Source organism: Silene latifolia, chromosome Y (assembly GCF_048544455.1).
Source record: "Silene latifolia isolate original U9 population chromosome Y, ASM4854445v1, whole genome shotgun sequence".
Taxonomy (NCBI): domain Eukaryota; kingdom Viridiplantae; phylum Streptophyta; class Magnoliopsida; order Caryophyllales; family Caryophyllaceae; genus Silene; species Silene latifolia.
This window is the reverse complement of record NC_133538.1, coordinates 51,982,815-52,000,769: the sequence shown is the minus strand read 5'-3', so window position 1 is coordinate 52,000,769 and position 17,955 is coordinate 51,982,815.

Here is a 17,955-nt window from a genome sequence, read left to right as displayed (position 1 = left end):
ATTTTTGTTTTGAGGCAGAAGCCCCTTAGGTCGCCAACTTGCTCGCGCCTAAATGGGGTATTCAGACCAGAAATCAACCGTGTTTGTTCTCGTCATTTACCTTAATCCATTTTTCATATTTGTAATCGGTTTTTACAATTTCAAGTATTTTCGAAACCTTTTTGTTTCATTTCACATGTTTTAACCATAAGGCATTTTTCACCCTTGGTTATTCATACCGTGATGGTTAAATCCGTGTTACGGTGATAATATTTGGTTAATGACATTTAGAAGTATTTTAAAGCCTTTTATTTCATTTCTTCACATTTTTCAAACAAACATATTAGTTACCAACACAAAGTCATCCTTGGTTTTACATACCATGCCGGATTTTAACCCGGGTACGATGATGAGTACCGACTAATTACATTCAAATGGACTTAAAACAGTTAGTCCATCATCATTTTCAAAACTATTCATGTTAAGATTGTCAAATCGAACCCGACGCCGAATATTATCAAATAATGATGATTATTCGAGTCTAGTTCTTCAAATCAACAAATGCGGTCTAAACGACCCTTTCAAATCAAACCGGGTTCAAATACCCATTTTCACCACGTTTTATAACGTTTTCTAAAAGGTCAGAACACTGCACATAAACCGTGGGCTAACCCGCGCCTAAACAGGCTCCCCATTTCTCATTTTCAAAACCAGAGGGAGCCCCTTACACCGCCGGCTGGCTCGCGCCTCTTATAGCCGTCTGGTACAGGGCCTGTTCCCTTCCAGCATTAGTCTAAGACGATCCCGACTCCGGTTAGCCCGGATATAGGACGGATCAGATGACTATTCGATTATTCAAAACCATATTTGCAAAATTCCTTACTAAGACAAATGGATCATGTTATGCACCCTAAACCTAATACGGTAAATAGATGTTTAATTTCCGTCTTGCATGCAAATCAACCATTAATCCAATTCGACATCTTATACTTGATACTTGGATCAAATCAACCGACTTAGAAAGCTCTCACATGTTAGGTCTAAATCATTGGATGCGCATTCATGCATTTAAACCGTTTTATCAACTTTTGCATTCAACCAACCAAGATCGATCAGTAGTGGCCGCTAAACGTGGGCGGGATTGGGCGTCTCATTAAAGGGCTTCCCAATACGTACCTTCACCTCTTACTCAGAAACTTTGGATAGTGGACGACCTTATCCAGGGCGTACGAGAGTCATTCTAGAGATAGGATGCTAAAGAGGGACAATTTCCTTATCTTTAGTACCTATGTCAAACGTTGCTTTGTGCTTCGATTTGGCCGAGGTATAAAGTGGAATTCGAACGGGTTCCAGGCAACCCGCAAATTCTTGGTGGCGACTCCGAAAATCTCTAATCGTTTCGATACCCTTACCGAGACAAAACCGACCGATCTAAAACGATCCGGTCGAAAGCACTTTTACACCGCCGAGCGTGGCTTTAAAAAAAGACCGCTGTCATTGTCCACAGATCGGCTGGGCATACGCAGGTGGGCCATGTCCACAGATTAGCGACTCCGTTGGGGAAAACTAGGACACTTACGTCTTTGTGATTCCTAGATGGTGAGACTCGAACGAGGTCTTGGTTGGAATGCATTAATCGATATTACGGTCACGGTCGGGTTTCCTTGTCCGGGCCAAACAACCTAACCCTTTTCGACCAATTGGCTCGTCTCGTCGGCGTGAGTTTCTCATCCCCGCGTTTCGAATCCCGATTGAGTCAAGCATACCATTGACGTTACACATTTCTGTTTCGTCAAAGAGCTTTCATCACTTTCGAGCACGAGGCTAGGGCACTCTCCTTACACATTTTGTTTGGATTGGTATCCCTCTCACAAATCGGGGTTTGATTGCTTGGTGTGTAACCCACCCTTTTAAGCCGAAAACCGTGTCAGCATAATGCATAATATAATGAACTGTGAGTGCTTATGTGCTATCTGATCATAAGTCCTTCCGTGTCATTTCCAAACTTTCAAAAACACCCTCTTTGCGCCGTTATAATGGCCATTTCAAACCTCGGTCTTTCGCCGACCGATGCACGCTTTTTTAGGCCGTCGTAATGACGATTTTCAAACCCGGTTTTGTATAACCATTTCAACACGCCTTTCTAGGCCGTCGTAATGAAGATTTTCAAACCCAGTTTTGTATAACCATTTCAACACGCCTTTCTAGGCCGTCGTAACGACGATTTTAAAACCCGGTTATGTATAACCATTTGAACACGCCTTTCTAGGCCGTCGTAATGACGATTTTCAAACCCGGTTTTGTATAACCATTTCAAATCACCTTTTCACTCCGTTATAATCGCCGCGTCTAGACAAGGATTTTAACCCGTTTTGCGCCGACAATGGCTTTCTTTCAAAACCCGAGAAAGGCACACACCCTTTTCTCGAGACACTTTCGGATCCCGAGGACCATGCACCATCCCCGAGACCTTTTGAAATATTTCAAACTCGATTTTCAAAACGTACAATTTTGAATTTCAAAACCGTCTTGGGAAGCAACACACTGTTTTTCGAGCCGACTCAAACTCAAACCGTCTTTTGCAAATAAACTTAAGACAACCCTTTTCAACTGATCGACTTGCGGAGATTTCTATCTTCGGAAGCCGCCCATTGAAGCGACAAATGAATCTTTTTGAAAATTCCTATTTTGGAAAACTTCAGTCCACCATTCCAATTCCGCCTCGTGTCTATCGAATCAAAGCAAACGTACTTATGGGTCTTTACTTATGAGTCGTCTCACCACGAGACCCGTCCAATGACGTCACGCCGTCATGATTGGACTCGTGTCAAAGGTTCGGTCAAACACCGTCACGTCATAAATCGAGTCAACACCGAAGGACCACACACGGTCACCCCGTCTTGTTGAGTCGATCTTTGTCTCGTCCTCCGTGTTTTCTGCATTCAGTCTTGGAACCGTGTCGGATTGAGTTGTAATGTGAGCCGTTTTTCTGCCTCAGAGCCATGGCCTTGTCTTCAACTTCGTCTGTCAACCAAACAACAATGATAACAACAGAGATGTCACAACTGATCAGCTAGCCAGCCTGCTTACCGCTCTTAAGGTCACTCTGGATCGCGTCGAGACCCGTATCGACGCCCTGGAGAACAAGGAAATTAGGGAACATAATACTCCACCTCTGACTGAAACTGAGAAGAGGCTGAAACTCTTGGAAGAACAGCTCCTAGCCCGGGGTAACAACATCCATCTTGAAAACAACCGAAGGTTCGAGCCTGTTGGGGAGCAGTTACCTGACAACTTCACCCTGACTGATGTGCCTAAGTTCAAGGGAGTGGAGGACCCACTCAACCACATCCGTGCTTTAAAAGACTACATGGCCATTAAGGGTGTCAAACAAGAGCTTTTTAGCAGGATCTTCCCATCCTCTTTGGAGCCGATTCCTCGCCAATTGTACTACTCCTTAGACCCGAAAAACCTTACCACTTGGGATGAGATCGCAGTTGAGTTTGCCAAGCAGTATGCCGACAATGTCGAGATCCAGGACAACACCCTTACTCTCGAGGTGCTAACCAAAACGACAATGAAGGATTCACTGAGTTCCTAACCCGTTAGAAGAGGGTGAGTACTCAGTTGGTCTGTAAGCCAAGTGAGTCAACTCTGGTGGGAAAATTTGTCAACAACCTCCGTCCGGTTTATGCCAACCAACTGAGGTATCAGAATATCAAAACTTTTCAAGATCTGCAAATTCTGGGGACACGTATTGAGGACGACCTCCGAAAGGGTGTTTTAGCAAAGACCACTGGAAGGGGTTATCAAGGATCCACCTCAACCGGATCTCGCCCTTATGGTCAGACAAACAATGTTGATGAGATTAACCTCGTCGAACCATCTGCCAAGAAAACGGAACGCCCCCATAGAGTGTTCACCAACAGAGGGTCGACTTATGCAAGTGCCCTGAAAAGGCTCATGGACTAAGGGAAGTTACAACCGATCGGGCCCACACCGGACCCCGTCGAAGCCAAGAAGTCCCGATTTTGGAACCCCGACACCTACTGCCAGTATCATCAAGGGAAAGGGCATGATAGCGAAAATTGCTTCAAACTCAAGCACCTCATTCAAGACATGATTGAGAAGGGAGATTTGCCTATACCCCCACCAACTAAGCCGAACAACAAAACGAATCCCCGGGGAATTCACGCCATCTCTGACGATGAGCCGACCCTAGACTCTTCTCATCTCATCTTGCCGATTGACGACGAGGTGAATGTTCTGGAAAAGGATCCTTCAGATGGAGTATTTGTGTTCAGTGCTGCCACCATGCTCACTATGTTTCAGCAAGTTGAAGAGGCCATAGCCAGCCTCTCTAAGAGAATCACCCGACTCGACGACGCCTACCGTCGACTCATCTTCAATCCGCCAACACCGCATCCGAGGGAGAATTCCCCAAGCATTCAAAACTACCCACCCCAGGATGGATTGCTCCCGCGACCATTCTGGCATAGACCTAACGAAAATCACCTTCAAAATAACCACCTTCAAAATAACCACCTTCAAAATAATCACCCTCAAAATAACTACCCTCAAAATAACTACCCATATAAAAATCGCCCTCACAAAAATATCCCCCACAAGAACTACCCACCGAGGAATACCCCTCCAAGGTATCCCTGAGACCTTGAAATTAACGGCATATGGCGGGATGATGTTGAGGATGTCTATGTCATCCCGGGGAAGGAAAAGCGGACGAAGGAAATCGGACATCTCACCCGGTCTGGACGTCCCTATCAGAATCCGAGCAACCCAGCGGTCATTACAACAACGAATGACCAAGTCGTCCCGGAAGTGGACACTCAACCAAAGGTTCCCGAGAACTCAATCCTAAAACAGATCCAGAAAGCAAAAGCCGAAATCTCGATTTGGCAGCTGATCGCAACGTCTTTTGAGCATCGACAGGCCTTGCTGCAGGCCTTGGGAAAATTAACCGTGCCTTCCACCTCTTCCCCAGAAGAAATAGTGGCACACATGACGAGAGACGCCCCTGATCTGAGTAACTCGGTCGTCTTCTCCGACGAGGATATCCCCCTGTTCGGAGCCAATCATAACCTGGCCCTGTACATCACCTTACAATTCCTCTAAAAGAATATACCAATGGTCCTCGTGGATGACGGTTCCGCCGTGAATGTCATTCCTCTCAAAACTGCCCACATGCTGGGTATTAAGAAATCTGATTTAATCCCAACGAATCAAGGAGTATGCGCCTACGACGGCACTCGTCGCAAGGTTGCTGGGCTAGTAACTTTGGTCATCGCAACCGGGCCACTAGAAAGACAAACCAGTTTTCAAGTGGTCGACATCGACGCGTCCTTCAACATGCTACTGGGACGTCCCTGGATTCACGCCGTCAAGGCAGTCCCATCAACACTTCACCATAAGATCAGGGTCCCCTTCAACGGGAAAACAATCACGATTCCCACTTTCCCAATCAAAGCAGTTATGAGAAGGGAGATAGCCTCCCAAGCCATTGAGGAGGACGACAATGAAATGTGGGGTTTCCAAGCCGTAAACGCCATATTTGATGAATCGGCGACCTTTGAGTGTGACCCGTTCACCAACCTCACGGTCAACCATATCATGATGTGTCAGGGTTACTTCCCGGGTTTACCGCTCAATCCATTAAAGGACCCATTGCCTCCCTTGAAACAGGCTAAGGATTCCCTTTGGGCCGGGATACGAACCTACCAATGAAGACATCCAGGAGATGAACCTCCTTATCCGAAAATGCAAGAAGCACAGAGTCATCCTCTGTCCCTACCACCTGACTCTCAACGGATACTTTGTCCCTGAGGGAGAGGCTGAGCTCTACCACGGCTTTCCGGAGCCAATCTATGACATTGTGGCCAGGGCTAGATACCCGGGAGTGGAAGTCTTCCAGGACTGCTACTTTATTCCCGACAACATCGAAGCTGCATCAACTGAGTCCAAGCTATCACCATGCGTTGACGGACAAGCTGTCACACTCCTATTTGGGGAAGATAACGTCAAACACCTCGACTATGAGGACATTATCAACATCGCCCTGAAGGACAACCATTTCGATCCAACCGCCTTGATTTCTGATACTGACCCGGTGAAGGCTACCTAGGGCTGGAGGAAAACCGTCAAGTGGACCGATCGCAAAGGTCGCATTCTCAAGATAACAACTGGAGAAGGCCCTATGTTCAACGAGGGAGGTGAAGAAGGATCTGAGACTGAGTCTGAGTTGGAGTCAGTGTCTGTCACTCCGGATGTCCCAGTCAAGGTCCCCTTCCCACTGTTTTATCACAAAGTCGTGGCTGATTCAGAGGCTGAGTCTACTAGGGTCACCCCCTACTCCCATGAAAGGTGACAACCTGGAGCCTGTTCCAGGGGCCACTTCCTCGGTCGTGTCGCTCCGATCGACCACGAGATGTCTGTCCTTTCCGAGCTTTTCGCTCGTGTCAACTTAGTGAACGCTAAGTTTGCTTATGACTCGTCTCAATTTAACTGCAATGCGATTCTGAATGATTATGAGGAATTTGACTTGAGTGACTACCCACCTCACTTAGCCAAAGAACTTGACAAGCGGGAAACCAGAACCCCTATCATTGAGGAAACCGAGCCTATTAACGTAGGAACCGATAATACATCTCAAGAACTTAGGCTAGGGACAACCCTGGACCCCTCGGAAAGACAACAGTTCATTGACCTTCTCCACGAATACAAGGACGTGTTCGCCTGGTCTTACAGAGATATGCCTGGGATTGTCGGAGAAATCGCAGAGCATCGGATACCCATTAAACCTGGGGCTAAACCTGTGAAACAGAAGCTATGCCGGATGCGTCCTGAGTGGGCCCTAAAAATCAAAGAAGAAGTGGACAAACAGTTCAAGGCTGGGTTCATCAAAGTGTCTGAATACTCTGACTGGGTGGCCAACATTGTGCCCGTACCAAAGAAAGACAGAAGGATTCGGGTTTGCGTCGACTTCAGGGATCTGAATAAGGCGAGTCCAACGGACGACTTCCCTTTGCCACATGTTGACATTCTGGTGGACAACACTGCCGAACATGCTCTCCTATCATTCATGGACGGGTATCCCGGGTACAACCAGATTAAAATGGCTGAGGAAGACATGCACAAAATTGCGTTCACTACACAGTGGGGTACGTATTGTTACACGGTCATGCCTTTCGGCCTCAGCAACGCCGGGGCAACCTATCAAAGAACCACTACCACTCTCCTACATGATATGATGCACAAGGAGGTAGAGGTATATGTCGATGACATGATCGTCAAATCAAAAGAACGGGACGGCCACATCAATGCCCTCCGGAAATTCTTTGCTCGTCTGCGAAAATATAACATGAGACTAAATCCTCAGAAGTGTGCATTCGGGGTCACCTCCGGAAAACTCTTGGGACATGTCGTTAGCAAAAGAGACATTGAGATTGATCCAACCAAAATCAAAGCCCTTCAACAAATGCCCTGGCCTAGGAATGAGAAGGAGATTCGGGGATTTCTCGGTCAGGTCCAATACTTCAGCCGGTTCATTGCCAAGCTTACTATGATCTGTGAACCGATATTCAAGAAGCTTCGTGCCTGTGATCACACCGATTGGGACGACGACTGTCAGAAGGCATTCGATAGGATAAAGGAAATCCTATCCAAACTTCCTGTCCTCATGCCACCTCAACCAAGGATTCCTCTGTCCCTATACCTGACTGTTACCAACACAGCCATAGGAGCAATGCTAGCATAAACAGTTGGCAACGAGGAGCGATCCATCTACTACATCAGCAAAAAGTTCATCGAGTACGAGACGAGGTATACCCAACTGGAAAAGACATGCCTTGCCCTAGTATGGTCAACAAAGAAGCTGCGGCATTACATGCTCAGCTACTCGGTCCACATCTACTCCAAGATAGACCCGGTTAAATACATCTTCGAAAAACCCATACTAAATGGAAGGCTGTCTAGATGGACACTCATGCTGTCCGAATTTAATCTCAAGTTTGTACCCCTCAAGGTTATAAAGGGAAGAGCAGTCGCTGATTTCCTAGCAGAAAATCCCGTCAACGAGGATCCAACGACCGACACATGGTCACTTCGTGACGAAAACATCCTTTGTGCCGACTCCAACGCATGGGACCTATACTTTGATGGTGCATCTAATCTGAGAGGCTTCGGGGTAGGAATCCTTCTAATATCACCAGAGGGAGAACATGTTCCGATCTCGGTCAAGCTAGACTTCGCCGTCACCAACAATGCCGCTGAATATGAAGCATGTCTCATCGGCCTACAAGCAGCCATCACACTTGGCATCAAGAGATTGAGGGTTCATGGCGATTCCTCACTCATCATCAATCAGGTATCCGGATCATGGAAAATCCGATCTGACAGCTTAGCTCCCTACCGAGCAAAGATCAATCAAGAGGCCGAGTTCTTCGACCAAATCGACTACTTCCACTTGCCGCGAGAGGAAAATCAATTTGCTGATGCCCTGGCAAAACTTGCCGCGCTCGTCAACTTACCTGACGACAAGACATCGATGCCCCTATGTGTCGAGAGAAGGAGCAAGCCAGCTCATATTTGTGCCATTATCAACGACGTGGAAAGCCATGATGAACCTTGGTACCAAGCCATCCTCAATTACAAAACCAAAAACGAATTTCCTCCCAACTCTGATCAAAGAGGATAAAGAGCCATCCGTTTACTCACTTCACAATTCGTGATAAACCAAAATCAACTCTACACAAGAACACCCCAAGGAATTCTCCTCCTTTGCATTGACCATCACAAAGCCAAGAAGGTCATGGGAGAGGTCCACGACGGAGAATGTGGCCCTCACATGAGTGCAATGATGCTTACACGGAAAATCATACGGCTAGGTTACTACTGGACCACCATGGAGGCCGATTGCCGTAACTACGTCAAACATTGCCACAATTCCAAATCTTCGCTAACATACAACACATACTACCATCCCTTTTATACACCATGACATCACCCTGTCCATTCTCAACCTGGGGCATCGACATCACGGGAAAGTCAACCCGATAGGCACCAAGGGGCATTGATTCGTCCTCGTCGCCATCGACTACTTTACCAATTGGGTAGAAGCACAGTCATATGCAGTCTTGACCGCCAAAAAAGTGGCCAAGTTCATCCAAAACAACATCATCTGCTGATACAGGGTACCACACGAAATCATCAGCGATCAAGGCTCTCACTTCCGGGCGGAAACTCAAGGCTTGCTGGATAAATACGAGATCAAACGACAACGATCATCCCCCTCGTCCCCAAAATAACGGAGCGGTGGATGCAAGAAATTGCAAGACAACTACCGCGATTGGCCGAGCAAACTCCCATTCGCACTCTGGGGATACCGAACCTCCATTTGAACACCGACAGACGCCACACCCTTCTACCTAGCATACGGTATGGAGGCGGTTCAAACGGTAGAGTTAGAGGTCCCGTCTCTATGCATCCTACTGGAGAGTCAAGTCCCTAAGGCGGAATGGACCCGTGGAAGGTACGAACAACTCACTCTTTTAGACGAACGGTGACTCAACGCCTTGCACAACGTCCAGCTATACCAACGACGTATACAACGGGCATTCAACAAGAAAGTCAAACCCAGAAACATCCAGAAGGGCGACTTGGTCCTCAAGTCAGTTCGAGCACCATTACCCGTCGATCCGAGGGGAAAATTCAAACCCAACTGGGACGGGCCATACCTGGTCAAGAAAATACTTTCGGGGGGTGCAGTGAGACTGAGTGACCTAGACGGGGAGGACTTTACAAACCCGACTAACCTAGACCAACTCAAGAAATACTACCCTTGAACCCTATCACCCAACAACCTAGCCTAGTTTTCCAACTAGCAACGACCTCGACCCTCTTCAAGTCAAGTTCCTCAATGTGTTCTAATTTGAAATTGCATGTTTTATCGAGTCTAAGCTGTGGCACCTTGACCGTTTCAAATGTCCTTTGATCTGTCAAAGGCAACGTCCATTTGCACAACAAAAAGAAACCCCCTGAACTACGAGCATGGTTTGATTTCACCTCTTCAGGTGGATACGTAGGCAGTCCCTCTTATGCTTGAGGGATACAACCACAAAACTCAATGAAATTCACAAAACGTTTCGAACTACGATCATGGTTTGATTTCAGCTCTCCAGGTGAATACGTAGGTAGTCCTTTCTTACACAAGAAGGATACAACCATTCCCACAATCAAAAAATAACCATCACCACATACAAAAAACATCCCCATCAAAAAAAAGGGAAAAGGGAAAACCATTCCCTTTCCCCACAAAAAACAAAAATGAGCCTTTCTCCCTTTCCACAAAATACCACTTTCCTAAGTGCAAACGTTTAGGACAATTCAAATCGAATTGCCTTTACCAAATGGATGGAAGATACAAGCGTTCACAATTTTCGACACGAGCAATCCTCTTACTTAATTAATAATGGGAGGGATTACAAATTCAACAACAAAAAGCTCGACGAGTCTACAACTTGTCGAAGCTACGGTGTCAACTAACACACCTGACATAATAAAACTCGCACAAAACACACAATAACTAGCTAGTACAACAAAATAAAAACTCACAACAATAATACAACATAATAATAAAGTGGGTAATGGAGGTCTTCACTCTTCCATTCTACCTTTGCTTTTTCCTTCGGGGTACATCTTCCCCTTGTTCTTCTTGTTGGCCCGCCTAGCATGGATTTCCTCCCCGGAATGGATCCTCAACGGATCTAATATGACGACGGCCTCCGGTCTAGCACAAGACCCCATATTCGACCCAAGACGAGGCAATGCACGGCCCACCATATTCTTGGGACCGGAACTCTTCCTCTTCGGTTGTCTCATCACATCGGGGGTAGCTCCATTGCCATACTCCTCAAAGAAAGCACGGTTGGCCTTTCCAACCTCTCGATACTTCAAATCGACAACCTCGTCCTTACGAAATTTGGATCTCTCTTCCAAGGACGGAGCACGTGACCACTTGATATAAGCGGGAGTCACCCATGTCACGGCAGCGGTGTTTGGCACCTCCCAAAGCGGCCGAGTGGCCCACCATCTTTCGAAGAACTCCACAAGCTCGGACTTTCGGAAAACATTCTCTTGGAGAAGAGTATCTTGAGCGGGCACCTTTTGTTGACGCCCCATTTGCCTCATGAGCCTTTCGGGATAAATGAAGGAAACAACCTTCAAACCCACCACCATCAAAGAACGAGGACTAGCACCCGAAGCGAGCAACCCCGTGAAGGACCTAAAGTGCCACCACGGCACCACCCAACGGATATGAGGACCACCCTCCTCCGCCAACCTTGCGGCCCAATAGGCCTCGGTGGAAGCAAAACTATCCGGGTACAACTTCATCCTCATGGTAAGGTGACGGAAGGAATAAGAAGAAGGATTAACCGGAGGCTCTACATACCTTAGCCTCTCCAATAGCCACACTTGGAGGATCCTTGGCGATCCGAAAGAAGGAGCTTCTCCACAAGAGCCTTCCTTGTCCAAAGCCTGGATAATCTCTCCAAGCACCAACCATGATGGATCTCTAACATGCTCCATTTGCTCAATCACATGGATAAGGGTCATGCTACCATGGCATCTTGGCCCCTCCTTCTTGAAGACATCAACAAAGAGGTACACATGGACAAGGCAAAATGTAAGAGCCCTTCTCCTAGCCACCTCCGAGACATTAGCATCTAGTCGGTTTGAAAAGATGTTGATAAGAGCCAACATATCCACACCATGTGGAGCAAGAAGAAAGTTGATTTGGCATGTTGATAAGACCAACATGGAACGGAATTTCTCCTTGTAGCACAACCGAGTCGGAGGAAGCACCAGAGCACAACCCGGCCACCCACCAATGACTCCAACTTCTTCGGCAACATGACAAATTTCACCTTTCGGGAAAACGAAAACATGGTGTTTCGAATCCCAAAACCGAGAACATGCTTCAAGAAACGAAGGTTGCACCTTGACTTGACGATGCACCAACATTTGACGAACTCCCATGCAATCGAGTTGATACTTCTCGGGAGGCGACAAATCCTGGCACCATTGTCGCAATGCGTTCTCAAAAGCATCCATGAAATATTTTTGTGGAAGAAGAAGAGGTTTTGTAGAGATGTTTTTGTGTTTCGGATGATGAAACAATGAAGCGCAAACGTCTCTATTTATACAAAATGATCAGCGCATTTTTCAAAAAGAGGGGAGAGCTGGCTTCCATCGCCAAGCTGCTCGCGCCTCTTTGAGGCTCCTCCAGGATTCCTGCTGTTGACTTGTCTCTTTCAACGTGTGTTTCCTCCTGACACCTCAAACCTCCCTCCAGGAACCTCGCGCCTCTTCGGGATGATTCGGGAAATTTTGTGTTTCCTCACACTCACATTTCCTTGTTTTCGCGTTTTACGAAATTCGACACGGTTTCCATGACACAGCTTTAAACATGCGGATTTTTCTTTCTTTTTTTAAAAGGAGGGAAGGGCTAGTCGCCCCGATCCGCGATGGATCGTTTCCATGTCAGTCGAATTTGTTAGAAATCTGTATCTCATTACTTGACATATCCATATATGTGTTGATTTAATTCTAGTCATAAAATTGAAAGATGATCTTATGCATGCAAACAATAATGAAATTAAAGAAGAAATCATCATCTTACATTGAATGTTTCGGATATTATGGGCAGAAGTAAGATCTCCTTCTTACTTGTTCTTGAGCACTCCAAAATGGAAGAAGAAGGATTCAAGTGTAGAATCCTTCCCAAGGATTTATACCCAAGGTAATCTCTTAACAAAATTAATATTATTATTACTAGAACAATATTAATTTAAATAAAAATGACCCAAAATATTTATTTTGGTTCTCTTAATTTAGGCTAAGAGAAGGAAAGAGGAAGAAGTTTTTATCTCCCTAAAAACTCTATTTTTGATAGTTGAAAAATGAATGAATGAATGCACATTACATATCATGTAGTGTATAAGGTAAAATAGAGGAGAAAACCCTTGGTTTTCTCCTTCTCAAAACCGGGTAAAGGGAGGGGGTCAAGGGGCCAATGCATGAGCAAGGTTGCCTTCACAAGAACAAGTAGGCTTGCATGGCTAGTTTTAGGAAAATATGATTATGTTTACCACTAACATAATTAACATAATATTTTCCTAATCCTCCCCATTATTTCGGTTATAATAGATAAAATGGACTCCATTTTATCTTTGTCAAATTGTCTATTTGTCACATGTCACATGTCATGTAAAATTGTTATGTATTTTTAACATATTAAAAATCAATGTATTAATAAAAATACGTCATATAAAAAATCGACTTAGTAATTCATAATTACTTGTACCAAAATAATTTACCAATTATAAATGACAACATCTTGTATTTATATTAATTTATTCATTCAAATGTAATTGTTTCCTTAAACAATAATTTCATCTAAGTAATAAAACAATTCGATTACTTAGACCGTATCTTATTTAATCAAATTACAATGCGACACGTAAATATTACTTCCAAAATCGTCCGTCAATTTTAAGTAATTTATTTAACCCGTATCGTCATACGATCAATTAAATGATCAATTAAGAGTGTTACCCTTTAGGTATGACCTAAGGGGATCAACTGATCACCACCGTCGCACGACAGTAATGTCAAACTCTAGTCAACCAATCATTACCGATATGTGCGGACCAGTTGACAGTAAAATATTACTTCTCAATTGTATTCTTTAGAATAAGACTTAAACATGTGATCATCATGATCAACAGTTGTGATCGCATTATTGTCGGAGGACACATATTCCAACAATCTCCCACTTGTCCTTGACAAGTGTGCGTCACCAATTCTATTGTCCTATTACTATCTCCCACTCAATGCAAGGTGTCTTTCATGTCGTACTTGCAAGTGATCACATCGAGAGTGGTTTCCTCGATCTGGAGAATAACTGATTGACCAGATTTATCTACCATAGATATCTTCCGAGCGTGACCACGCATTTCCAGTTCATTACTCCTCGAGGGCCCTGAGATATTGTTATAACCCTGACTAGGGGTGGACAATTCCTATCGCACTCATTCCCTTCGACTATCCACAACCATCATAACCCAAAATATGCCCATTTGACCCCATTTACGAAGGTCGTAGTAACACAAATCAAAGTTAATCTGAAACTGTGCCATCTTAGGCAAATCGTCTTTAGTCAAAAGAATTGACTCATTAGAATACTATAGCAGCTCTCGCCACGACCAGGCTATATAAATTTGCCAGAACTCTATAAGCGGTCCTAAGGCCCGATAAAGTGTTCCTAACAGTCTGCCTATGTGATCGGCTAGTCATTCTCATATGACTCCATGGCACTTGAACTTGCCATCAATCGCATCACACTCTAGTCACTTCGAGACGTCACCTCATACAGGTAACTATGGGCGAATACTATGTTAATCCGTGTTCACTTTAACGGGGTTCAACTTGTCACTACAACCCGTTTGGATATAACAATGTATAAATAAAAGATAAAAGACAAATTCGATTATGAACATGAACCAAAACAACACTTTTATTTCATTTAAAAATCTAACATAAACTTGGTACACGTTTAAGTCCCATGGATGCAACATGTCCATCATGCTTGGCCTGCGTTAAAGGCTTGGTGAGCGGATTGGCTATGTTGTCATCCATCCCAACCTTACAAATCGCAATTTCCTTTCTTTCAATGAAATCTCTTATTACATGATATTTTATAAGTACATGTCTAGATCTATTACTAGACTTTGGCTCCTTAGCTTGGAAGATCGTCCCACTATTATCACAATAGAGAGTGATGGGATCATTGGCGGTAGGTACTACTCAAGACCTTCCGTGAATTCCCTGATCCACACAGCTTCCTTGGCAGCTTCGGATGCTGCAATGTACTCAGCCTCCGTTGTTGAATCCGCAATTACAGCTTCCTTGAAGCTTCTCCAGCTAACGGCACCACCATTGAGCATAAAAACGAAACCAGCTTCTGATTTCATGTCATCTCTATCCGTTTGAAAACTCGAGTCCGTGTATCCATTAACACGTAGCTCGGTGTCTCCTCCAAACACTAAGATAGAATCCTTTTTTCTTCTCAAGTACTTATGGATGTTCTTGACGGCAATCCGGTGACTCTCACCTGGATTTCCTTGATATCTACTCGTCATACTCAAGGCATACGAGACATCAGGACGTGTGCATATCATGACATACATGATTGATGCAACAGCGGAAGCATAAGGGATCGTCTTCATGCGTTCAACATCATGGGGTTCGGAGGGAGATTGAGTCTTGCTCAATATAGTCTCAGTTACCATAGGTACCAAACCCCTTTTTGATTTGTCCATGCTGAATCGTCGAAGAATCTTATCAATATAAGATTCTTAACTTAGTGCCAATATCCTCTTGGATCTATCTCTATGGATCCGGATACCTAATATGCGTTGTGCCTCTCCTAAATCCTTCATTTGGAAGTGGTTACCTAACCACTTCTTAACAGAAGACAACATTGGAATATCATTTCCAATGAGTAGTATGTCATTGACATACAAGATTAGGAACACAACATTGCTCCCACTAAATTTCATGTATAAACATGGTTCCTCAACACTTCGAGTGAAACCATTCTCTTTTATAACATGATTGAATCGATGATTCCAACTTCTAGATGCTTGCTTAAGACCATAAATGGATCTCTTAAGCTTGCACACTTTGTTAGGATTCTTTGAATCAACAAAACCTTCGGGTTGTATCATGTACACCTCCTCTTCTAAATGCTCATTTAGAAAAGCGATTTTGACATCCATTTGCCATATTTCATAATCATGAAATGCGGCAATCGCTAACAAAATCCGTATGGAACTTAGCATGGCTACGGGGCGAAGGTCTCATCATAATGGAGACCTTGGACTTGGGTAAGTCCTTTTGCCACTAGCCTAGCTTTGTAGAAATCATCATGTCCTTCTATGCCATTCTTAACTTTGAAAATCCATTTGCATTTAAGAGTTCTTGCCCCTTTAGGCAAATCTACCAAGTCCCAAACTTGGTTTTCGTGCATAGAATCCATTTCGGACTTCATGGCTTCAAGCCATAAGGAGGAATTTGGACTAGAGATTACGGCCTTGTAGGTGGCGGGTTCGTCACTTTCTAAAAGCAACACATCGAGTGTTCCATCTTCTTCGATTAGTCCCACATATCGATCTGGATGGCGAATAACTCGGCCCGTTCTTCTAAGAGGAGGAGGAATAACCGCGTTAGACGATGAAGGAACTTCTTCTTGCGTCTCTATCTCGGTTTGTGGCTCTAGAACTTCATCAAGTTCAAAATTTCTCCCACTCTGTCTCCTAGAAATAAAATCACTTTCTAGGAAGACAGCATCTCGTGACATAAACACTTTGTTCTCTTGAGGCTTATAGAAATAATAGCCTCGTGAGGCCATGGGATAACCTACAAAAATGCATTTTTCGGATCGAGGTGCCAACTTATTTTCATTTTTAATTTTGACATAAGCATCACAACCCCAAATTTTCATATGGGATAGATTTGGAACCTTTCCTCTCCATATCTCATATGGAGTCTTTTCAGTTGCTTTGGTTGGACTTACGTTCAAAGATGTTATTGCGGTTTGAATCGCAAATCCCCAAAACGAGTTCGGTAACTCGGTTTGACTCATCATGGATCGAACCATATCAAGTAGGGTTCGATTTCTCCTTTCGGCAACACCATTGAGTTGTGGTGTTCTGGGTGGAGTAAGTTGTGATATAATACCACAACCTTTCAAGTGTGAATCGACATCAAGGCTAAGATATTCTCCACCACGATCGGATCGTAGTGCCTTAATCCTTTTGTTCAATTGGTTCTCTACTTCGTTTTGAAATTCCTTGAATTTCTCAAACGCTTCACTTTTATGCTTCATCAAATAGATATACCCATATCTACTCAAGTCATCGGTGAAGGTTATGAAGTAGTCATAATTACCACGAGCGGTAATACTCATTGGTCCACACACGTCGGTATGTATGAGTCCCAATAGTTCACTTGCTCGCGTCCCTTTACCACTAAAAGGATTTCGATTCATTTTGCCAAGAAGGCAATATTCGCATGTTCCATATGATTAAAAATCAAATGGTGTAATCACATTAGTTGAAATTAACCTTTTGATGCGATTCTCGTTTATGTGACCTAATCGACAATGCCAAATGAACGATTCATTTGGGTCACTTGATTTGAGTTTCTTTGATTGAATGTTATAGATATCATTAATTGGATTTGAGGTTTCTAAAATGTAAATGCCATTGATGGAAGAAGCTTGGCCTATAACCAAATCATTCCTCGAAATAGTACAACGATTGTTCTTAATGACAAAACAAAATTCATCCATGTCTAGCATAGCGATAGAAATAATTTTTTAAGAGAGTGTAGGCACATAAAAAAAATTATTTAAATAAAACTCAAATCCATTAGGCAAAGCTAATACATAAGTTCCTTTGGATTCGGCCGCTACTCGAGCTCCATTTCCAAGGCGTAGATCCACATCTCCTTTGCTAAGCCTCTTCACGTTTCTTAAACCCTGTAAATGATTACAAAGGTGAGAACCACAACCGGTATCCAGTACCCATCTCGTAGTGGAAGTATAATTTATATCAATAACATAAATTTCCTTAGGAATTTTACCTTTTGGAACGACGATTACTTCCCTTATATTTCGCAAATATACGGGATAATTCCTAAGTCAATGTCCCATGCCATAGCAATAATGACACTCATCATTAACTTGCTTGAAGTTTTTCACTTTCTTTCCCTTCTTCTTAAACTTTTTGCCCTTTGAAGCAAGAACTTGATTGCTTGAGCTCCCACTAGTTTTGGCATCTTTATCTTCCAGAGACAAAGATCCTATAGATTGTATGAAGCGGTCTTCCTGAGACGGGC